This window comes from Bufo gargarizans, chromosome 8 (assembly GCF_014858855.1).
Source record: "Bufo gargarizans isolate SCDJY-AF-19 chromosome 8, ASM1485885v1, whole genome shotgun sequence".
Classification (NCBI taxonomy): Eukaryota; Metazoa; Chordata; class Amphibia; order Anura; family Bufonidae; genus Bufo; species Bufo gargarizans.
In genome coordinates, this window is record NC_058087.1 from 140613016 (window position 1) to 140624124 (window position 11109).

Below are 11109 nucleotides of genomic sequence, written 5' to 3' on the forward strand. Positions count from 1 at the left end.
CATCCCGCCCGCCCGCCCCCCCTCATTTCCAGGATGGCCGAGCGGTTTGCAAGCAGAGTGTCAGCACATTGCTGACACTCTGCTTGAAACGGCTGACATCTGTGCTGTGATGGCAGCCATTTAACCCCTTCCATGCCGCGGTCCGTAGGGACCGGACCACTGTATGGGAGGGGTTAACAGGGAGGGAGCTCCCTCCCTCTCCCAGCGGGGGCTGCTGTGCCTTTTCAGCCCCCGATTCTTGATGGTATCACAGAGGGAGGGGGCCCCCCTCCCTTCCTATCACCCGCTGCTCTGTTGTGGCAGCGGGTGATGGTTATCATGGCAACCGGGCGACTTCACAGGCTTCCGGCTTTCCATGGTGCTGATCAGACTTCTGCTAAAGGCAGAAGTCTGATCAGACTAAGTGTAAAGTGAAAATACCGTACAGTACACTATATAGTGTACTGTACTGTATTATACAGACATCAGACCCACTGGATCTTCAAGAACCAAGTGGGTCTGGGTCAAAAAACGGTAAAAAAAAAGTGAAAAAAAAGTAAAAATAAAAAAAAACATTTATCACTGATAAGGGTACTTTCACACTAGCGTTTTTCTTTTCCGGCATAGAGTTCCGTCACAGGGGCTCTATACCGGAAAAGAACTGATCAGGCATATCCCCATGCATTCTGAATGGAGAGTAATCCGTTCAGTTTGCATCAGGATGTCTTCAGTTCAGTCGTTTTGACTGATCAGGCAAAAGAGAAAACCGTAGCATGCTACGGTTTTTTCTCCGGCGAAAAAAACTGAAGACATGCCTGAACGCCGGATCCGGCATTTTTTCCCATAGGAATGTATTAGCGCCGGATCCGGCATTCAGAATACCGGAATGCCGGATCCGTCGTTCCGGCATGCGCATGCGCAGATCGGTAAAAATGCGAAAAATGTACAAGACGGATCCGTCGGTCCGCATGACAAGCGGAGAGACGGATCCGTCCTTGCAATGCATTTGCGAGACGGATCCGCATCCGGATCCGTCTCACAAATGCTTTCAGGCAGCAGCAGATTGGCGGATCCGGCGGCCAGTTCCGACGACGGAACTGCCCGCCGGATCACACTGCCGCAAGTGTGAAAGTAGCCTTACAAATTAAAAAAATAAAATGCACTACACATATTAGGTATCGCCGCGTCCGTAAAAACCTGCTCTATAAAAATATATCACATGACCTAACCCCTCAGGTGAATACCATAAAAAAGGTTAACCCCTTGAAAAAGCTGATGGCGAAACGCGCGTCAGGGTACGGTTTGGCGGTGGTGTGGTGTTTAACTTGGGTCAGTATGCACTGCATTATGTTAACCATATATTGTATTTTGGTATAGCTCAGTATAATGTTCTGATCTTGCAGTACTATCTGTTGCATAACACTAGCATTGGGCATCAATGCAACACACATTCTTGTGATGCCCATTGAACAATTTTTGCACTTTATAGAGTATTTGTAAGTCTAGTAGTAGCAACATTGATATCTCTGATATTTATATACTGTGGTTAGCAATAATACTATATGTATGCACTGTTCATACTACCTTATGGATATGTTTTGCACTTGCACTTTATATTGATGAACTAATATCACCATACAACTGCAGTGTCCCAGGGGGTCAGTAGAGAAAGCTGGGCTTTGTAGTGCAGAGTAACCCACTAACCTGGGATCCACTGTCGTCTTCAATCTGGGGCAAATACTGGAACAGGCAGGTATTTAATGTTCGTGACGCCAGTGTCAATTAAACGGTGACACGCCGTGTATAGTAATGTAGAAGAATGAAGCAACCACGGGATAGCCAACCAAAACTGGAACTTTACTGAATGTCAGTGATAATCATACATGGACGCAGTTGGAAGCGCAGTTCCATGGAAGACAGTTGGTTTCTATTTGAATACAGTTGGTTCTTAGAAGTACAGACTGGCCGGTTATAGCAATGTTCTTTACAGAGTGTTAATTACAGGAGATGCAGTACAGGCGGCTTGCACACTATTCCTGACTGGTCCTGAAACATGTGACTTATTCTCAAAGGTCTAATGCCCTATATCTGGCGTATCCTTGAAGCTGTCTTTATCTAGTACCTCCTCTGTTATCTTGAGTACCTCTTGCTTTATCAGATTGGCCTCTGTTGTATTCCGTGTCCCGGCTGGTTGCTTATGATGTTTAAGCTAAAATGGATGATGACTCAGGAGGGGAACCTTTTCCTTGGATCCGGAACCCGGTTACAGGGCTTACTACCCTCTCCTAGTCGGCAGGCTTCAGGCCTGCACTACTCTCACAGGCCCATAGCCTGGCCTTGACTCAGACACAGGATCATCTCTGACTCCTTTTCCCACTGTCTGCCTGCTTACTACTCCCTGACTGGGCCTTATATAAACTAGGGTTCCCTAGCTCCCTCTAGTGACTCAGAGCTGGAATAACACCCTAGCCGGCCGGCACATGCACGTTTCACAGTAACAGGGAAATACATAGCAGTACATTGACAAGATGTTTTATACCAACCTCCCCATAAATACAGGGGGAACGACAGTACCCAAGTGACCCTTCTGTAGTGACGGGGTATTACTCTCCCGTACACTACACAACTCCAACCCATGAGATTTTAAATGCTCTTAATCATGTGAAGCCAGATTTTTGTATTTATGAAATGTTTAATAAAAATTTTGATTATTTGAATATATATTGAGTGGTAGAATTGTTGTTTGTTTAAATTTTGATCCATATATTCTCTATTATTGGTTCCATGTCCTATTATTGTCCGCATTACGGACAAGGATAGTACTGTTCTATCAGGGGCCAGCTGTTCCGTTCCGCAAAATACGGAATGCACACGGATGTCATCCATATTTCGGCCACGTGGCTGCTCTCAAAGTACAGGAAAAGTCTTAACATATTTTAGGCCTAGTGGACAGTGTGAAAACTGCAAGATTTTAGGATTATTATTTTTTAAATATAGATAGGGACATGGAGAAAAAAAATTAAAAGAAATCACTAAGAATTCAAAAATTCTAAAAACATGATTTAAACAATATGGCATTTCCTGATGACACATTCCCTTTAGACTACATGCACACGACCGTTGTGTGTTTTGCGGTCCGCAAATTGCGGATCTGCAAAATACGGATGGCGTCTGTGTGCATTCTGCAATTTGCGGAACAGCACGGACAGCCATTAATATAACTGCCTATTCTTGTCCGCAAAACGGACAAGAATAGGACAGGTTATATTTTTTTTGCGGACCACGGAATGAAGCAACAGATGCGGACAGCCCACGGAGTGCTGACCGCATCTTTTGCGGCCCTATTGAAGTAAATGGGTCCGCATCCAAGCCGCAAAAACTGCGGCTCGGATGCGGACCAAAACAACGGTCGGGTGCATGAGGCCTTAAAATGGCCTTGAAGAGTATGCAAAATGTCTTGATCACAAATGCAGAAGCCTTTGCAGACAGCTTGAAGGGGTATTCTGGTCAGAAGCAATTATCAACTATACAATGGATCGGTGATAAATACTGTACTTGATCTGTGGGGGGAGGGTTGGACTGGCCCACCGATCCTCTGGTGGGCCCAGTCTATAAAGCCATAATGAGCCCCAAAGGTCCAAGAGAAAAATTGCATTTGCAGTTGCCTTTGGATCCAATCACTAGCAACTCAGGTCTATGTCTTAGGCCTCCTTCACACGACCATATGGCTTTTGCAGTATTTTGCGGTCCGAAAAAAAAACGGATCCCCAAAAAATGCGAACAGAGCATCTGGCCCCTAATAGAACAGTACTATCCTTGTTCATTATGCAGACAATAACAGGACATGTTCTATCTTTGAACGGAACGGAAACGGAGGGCATACGGAGTACCTTCCGTTTTTTTTTTGCGGATCCATTGAAATGAATGGTTCTGTATACGGAACACAAAAAACGGAACGTAAAGGGGAAAAAAATTAAACGTTTGTGTGCCTTAGGCCTTTTTTTATGATTACGTTCCGTTTTTTGAGTTCCGTATACAGACCGTATATGGAACCATTCATTTCAATGGATCCGCAAAAAAAAACGGAAGGTACTCCGTATGCCTTCCATTTCCGTATTTCCGTTCCGTTCAAACATAGAACATGTCCTATTTTTGCCCGCAAATCACATTCCGTGGCTCCATTCAAGTGAATGGTTCCACAAAAAAACTGAATGCATCCGTATGTCTTCCATATCCGTTCCACTTTTGCAGAACCATCTATTGATAATTTTATGCCCAGCCCAATTTTTTTAATGTACTTACTGTTTTAGGCTCCATTCAGACGTCCGTAGAATGGGTCCGCATTCGTTCCGCAATTATGCGGAACGGGTGCAGACCCATTCATTCTCTATGGGGCCTGAAGAGATGCAGGCAGCACACAGTGTGCTGTCCGCATCCGCATTTCCGGAGCGCGGCCCCGATCTTCCGGTCCGCAGCTCCGGAAAAAAATAGAGCATGTCCTATTCTTGTCCGCAATATGAAATGCACCCGGACGTCATCCGTAGCATTTAGCAGTGGATTGGTGATAATTGTGCTGTCTGAATGCCACTTCATCCAGATATCATGGCGAGAGCACTATACAATGCCATGACAGTCGAAAGACCTCACTAGACATCGATACTGAAAACAAAGCCCACTGACCCTCAGGGATCATCTGTAAAATGTATATTGTCATACACTGGAGACAATCATCAACAGATCTGCCCTACAAGAACACACTCAATGTTGTATACGGTAAGTGCAGACCATGTGCGTCACATGAAAACATCACCGATACCAATGGCTATACCTCTTCAGGTGTCATATCACAGCAAGAAATATGTCATCAAGATACGCCAGCTAGCTGAAGAACTCTCGACATACATCTAATGATGCATCCATCTACTGCAAGCCCCAGAGGAGCAGGACTGGAGGATAGGAGTGGTAGCGGCTCTGGCTGCAATAATCATTCACAGTGGCAATCCTCACACCGATGCTTCCATGCTTCCTAGGGTCGGGCAGTGACAAGAGGGCTCGCCCTTTCTTCCCTGGGGGGACACCTTGATGTTGGGACTCCTGCCAGATGGTAGTTGGGGTGCCCTTGGTGTTGTATGTTTAACTGCAAATACCTTACTGACTTGACTGCAGGATATTTGCCAACTGGACAATCCCAGCAAATTTGCGCTGCCCTGTGCTGAAAATAGGTGGGGCAAACAAAAACCCACCCATAAGTGGGTGTTTCTAGGCGGGTTCAGGGTGTTCCTGTGGATGGGGCTCATGTGCCCAGATTTTACCAAGTGAAATGTTGGTAAGTATACTCCAGTGCTTGGCCATGCAGACTCTGGACCTTCTTGGTTCTTTCCTTCTCCTTCTAGAGTACAGTAAAGTAGAGATGGTTTTCTCTAGGTGGCTTTCTCAGAGATAGTGGTCCTCTGGAGTTCAGGCCTAGAATTCTGATGAGTAAGAACATGTTGCAGTACGCAGCCCTGAAGGGTGAGCGATGGTGAGGTCACAGGGGTAGTTACTAAACGAGGGTGTTTCTGGTACTCACAGTTTTTATATACCCTGGGCAGGCGTACAGCAGTGATGGAGAGGCTGGCACATGGATCCTCTGGGGCACTCTCTATGTATAGGGACTAGGCCGGGTGGTAGGTGAGGTGCCCTGGGTGTTGCAGGTTTTTAATGTGCAGGTGGCAAGATCCCTTTAAAGGAAACCTGTCACCTGGATTTTGGGTATAGAGCTGAGGACATGGGTTGCTAGATGGCCACTAGCACATCCGCAATATCCAGTCCCCATAGCTTTCTGTGTGCTTTTATTGTGTAAAAAAAAGATTTGATACATATGCAAATTAACATAAAAGAGTCATATCTTACTTGTGTGATCAGAGAAGAGTCATATTTTCAAGTTCTGACTCATCTCAGGTTAATTTGCATATGTATCAAATCGGTTTTTATACACAATAAAAGCACACAGAGCTACGGGGACTGGGTATTGCAGATGTGCTAGCGGCCATCTAGCAGCCCATGTCCTCAGCTCTATACCCAAAATCCTGGTGACGGGTTCCCTTTAAGTTTGTGACGCCAGTGCCGGTAACGGTGGCACACCGATATATTGTAGTAATAATTGAGGTACACAAGGCTGTAGTGAACCAGAACTTCCTTTTTACTGAAACAGTTCAACTATTTACAGTCTTTAGTTGGTTCCATATGTAAAATAGTGTAACAGGCAGGCTTTATATAAAACGGCAGGCAAAGTCTTTGCAAGATACTCAGAGGGCATACACACTTACAGATCACGCTGCACTTTTCCTCAGATCCTGTCTGGCTTACTCCAAGGCCCGTATGCCCTATTGCTGGCTTTATCCTTGGGTAGGGAAACCTTCCTCTGGTATATGTCTCCTTGCTGTATAATATCCTTCTGCCCTTCAGCTCTCTGTTTGGCTGGAATAAACCTTGTCTCTGCACTGCACTTTTATAGGAACTTGGTCTCTCAGAAGGCAAACTCTTCCCCTGGTGGCAAGCTAGGAGCCTGGGCTATCTAGCTGCATGTCAGAAGCTGCTCCTCAGCTCTCCTCTGGCTAAAGTCCACACTGACTACACACCCTCTAGGCTGCCTCTTTCCTGTCCTCAACCTGACAATATATACTAGGGGTTCCCTAGCTCCCTCTACTGTCTAGGAGGAGGAACTACCCCTAACAGGCCTGATACACAGGAAAAATCACATAAAATATCATATAAAATTCAATGACCCTGTTCCACAGGAGGTGGAGGACAACGTGGCCCAATTGACCCTTGTGTAGTGCCCACATTTACCTAGTGGGACACTACAATGTGGCTTGCCATCCAGATACAGTTGTCCAGGACTTTTTACATCTTCTTCAAGAGATATGAGACGCATTTCACCTTTTTCACAAAATAAAAATAGCCTTGTAAGTAGACAGTGGCACGCTCAGCTCTCTTGGTGCCCATGGTAGAGGATATGGCATACACCCCACCACTTTTTTGCCCAGAACCAAAGCATAGTAATTGTTGATGGACAGTGACTCTCAATTGCCCAATGTTGCTCCCTCTTCCTAGCATTCTTATTCATAATGCATACTCCCATTTACCTTCACTCCCATCTCCTGCACCACTGTGCTCCTACATAGGGGCACTCAGTCTGATTACAGATCTGCCCCAAAGGGCAGTTTCACACGAGAGTATTCAGCCTATGAAATACTCTCCGTGTGAGAGCAGTATTTCCTGGATTGAACACTGCATTATGATTTATAATTCTGTGTGTTCCTGCCCAATCTTGGATTTCCTGATTTGTACTCACATAATGTTCAGCATACAATTCAGTACAACCATGCTCAGACTGGAATTCACAGCATTATAATTCATTATAATGCCGTGAGTTCTTGTCACAGGAGCAGTGGTCAGCTCGGGAAATATGGCTCTCACATAAAGCGTATTTCATGGACTGAATACGCTCATATAAAATAGTCCAAAGACAGAATTATGGATGATTTTTTTTTTCATCCATACATTGCCACCCACAAGGGTGCCTGAGGACCAGGTTTTGGCCCCGTTAGTAGATAAACATTGTACTGTCGTGCATTGTTGGCAATCTATGACAAATGCTGGGGGTAGTTAAATTTTGTGACTTGACCTTTATAGTCGTGCTGGTAGGGAGGGAGCGTGATCTAATGGCTTTGGCAAGCCTCCCGAACCGGGTGATTGAGGCTGGAGGGTTCAATTCATTTGTCAGTTTTCAGAACTCCTAGTAAATACCGACAGCTGCATTCTGTCAAGATCTTGTAAGCCGAGGAAGAATTAATGGCTTTGATGCAGGCACGCAGATGCTGGTGGTAAACTACTGCAAATGGCATTGACATTGCTACAGGTTGATGAGTGTTTGTTCTCCGCAGAACCGAATGAATATAAAACGGGCTTGTTTAACCATTCAGCAGCCAAATCAGAATATACAAAGGCTTCACTTGAAGCTCCTGAGTCCTAATGACCCCTGATCAGGAGAAGAAGGGTCCCTGATTTCCCTAAATGACTGGGGCTGCTGAGTACAGAGCTCAGCTATCTCCATCAGTCCAATAGTCCAATGGAGATGTGCACCATGCTCATACTGCACAGGGGCCTCAGGGGCCCCATGGTCAGACCCCCAGTGATCATACATTTATTACCCATACTTTGGATAGGTGATAAATGTTGTTTGAGGGTTAAAGGGGTTTTCACAACTTTTTTTATATTGCTGACCTATCCTTTGGATAGGTCATCAGTATCTAAACGGCAGGGGTCCAACACCCGTGGCCCCTATGGATAAGCTGTTTGAGGGGGCAGCAGCGCTCCTTCTCGCAGCTTACCCTAGGTCAGTGACATCATGTTCATCGGTCACTTGGTCTAGACACAGCTCAGTCCCATTCAAGCGAATGAGACTGAGCTGCAATACCAAGCATGGGTGCTATCAAATGTACGGCGCTGTGCTTGGTAAACAGTAAGGAGGCCATAGAGTTCACCGGAGAGCAACTGTCTCCTCAAACAGGGGTCCCGGGAGTCAATCATATAATGATGACCTATCCTGAGGACAGATCATCAGTTTAAAAAGCCTAACCTCTTTAAAGCCTAGCCAAGGTGCAGGGTAAGTTCACACCTGAGCGTTTTACAGCGCGTTCAAACGCGCTGTAAAACGCTCAACACATGAAAACCAATGCTTCCCTATGGGAATGGTTCTCACCTGGGCGTTTTACAGCGCGTACGATCGCGCTGTAAAACGCCTGACGCATAATCAAGTTCTTGAGCTTCTTTGGGGAGTTTTGACGCGCGTTTGTGGCCATAGGACACTGCAGTCAATCACACAAACGCGCGTCAAACGCGCGTTTACTATTACAAAAAACGCGCATAAAAACGTTTGAGAAACGCTCAGGTGTGAAAGCAGGGTAAAGGTGTTGCTCATCTCAGACAATGGGGCATATCGCTAGGATATGCCCCAATTATTTAAAGGTTCAGGTCTTACCACTGGGACCCGACCTACGGTATATCGAGAACGAAGCCCCACAAAGTGGTGGCAGGAGGACTCCGGTCTGGCCACCACCAAGCGATCTCACCATAGTAGTGAATGAGAGCGCACCGCGCAAGACCGGCCACCACTCTCATTCATTTCTAGCGGGCTGACAGAAATAGTCCAGCCAGCGCTCGGCCATTTTCGTCAACCCCATAGAAATGAAAGGAGGGTGGTTGCGCATGCGCAGTGCGCCTTCCACCACTGTCGGGGCTCTTTTTTTCAATGTAGGTGCGGGTCCCACACCTATCAGACAATGGGGGCATATCCTAGCGACATGCCCCCATTGTCTCATATGAGACAACCCCTTTAAGTTTGCAAAAATATTAAAAGTAAAATTCAGTGTTGTGGGTTTTTTTTAACCAGCAAATAGCATTTACTCCAGTATTTAAAAGGGTTTTCTGCAGAAGCTCTGGCACCGGCACTCAGGGCTGGAAATACATAGCTCCATCCATGGAAGCAGCACTGTACAACATGTAGGTCCCACATCAGGGATAGTCAGATACTGCAGAACAGCTGGGGGGACGGTGTGTCAGATCCCCGACGGTCAGATGGTGATGGCCTATCCTGCAATGTCTCATGGCTGAATGACCAGTCTTATGGCACACGAACATTCTTTGAGTCTGCATCCGAGCCGCATTTTTTGCTGCTCAGATGTGGACACATTCACTTCAATGGGGCCACAAAAGATGCGTACAGATGCTTATTGGGCTATGCTACCTAATGCAATATGCACCTAAAAACTACATTATGAGGTACCCACAGCCTGACCCCCTTTTTTTTTTATATTTTTTTAACTTGGGAGGTATGAATTCATCTCCTCATATATTTTAAAGGGGTTCCCCACTTACTGGTTATTGTTGACCAATGTGTTTGTGAGATGATTATATGGCACCTACTAACATAGTATTCATTTTCTATATTTCATAAGCTCCTTGGATTACAAAGTCTTTTGTGCTGTCCACACAGGGGTCATGTCCATAAGATGGCCGCTGATGGAGAGTCATGTGACCAGGCAAATCACCTCCATGTGATGTCTCCTCCATTCAAACACACTGCACCTGCTATAAACCCCTAACAGAACAAGTGTAGACTTCAGGTGCAGTGTGTTTGAATGGGGGCGACATCACATGATTGTCCTGGTCACATGATCCTCCATCAGCAGCCATTTTACGGACAGGACCTCTGTGTGGACAGAACACAAGATTTTGTAAACAAGGGAGCATACCTTATAAAAATATAGAAAATGGCACAGAATATTAACAGAGGCTATATTATGAAGTGCCTTATAATTATCTCACAAACACATTGGTCAACAGTAACCAGAAAGTGGCCAACCCCTTTAAGTCTTTTAAAGGAGAACAGCAAAAGTATACAGTAAAACAGCACGTCATGTAGGGTTGCCACCTTTCCCAACATAAAATATCGGCCAAGTTAAGCCACACCCCAAAGGCGGTGTGGTTGGGGGGCGTGGCTTAACACTAGTGTGAAGTCGCTGTCATAGAGCCCCCAGTAATAGTAATGCCCCATTAGTGCCCCCTCGTAATAGTAATGCCACCATTAGTGTGCCCCAGTAAGAGTAATGGTCCTATTAGTGTGTCCCAGAATGAATAATGCCCCCTATTAGTCCCCCCCACTAAGAATAATGCCCCCAGTAAGAGTAATGCCCCCATTAGTGCCACCCATTAAGAATAATGCCCCTATTAGTGACCCCAAGTAAGAATAATGCCCCCATTAGTGACCCCCAGTAAGAGTAATGCCCCCATTAGTGCCCCCCAGTAAGAGTAATGCCCCCATTAGTGCCACCCATTAAGAATAATGCCCCTATTAGTGACCCCAAGTAAGAATAATGCCCCCATTAGTGACCCCCAGTAAGAGTAATGCCCCCATTAGTGCCCCCCAGTAAAAGTAATGCCCCCATTAGTGCCCCCCAGTAAGAATAATGCCCCCATTAGTGCCACCCAGTAATAATAATGCCCCCATTAGTGACCCCCAGTAAAAATAATGCCCCCATTAGTGCCCCCCAGTAAGAATAATGCCCCCATTAGTGCCACCCAGTA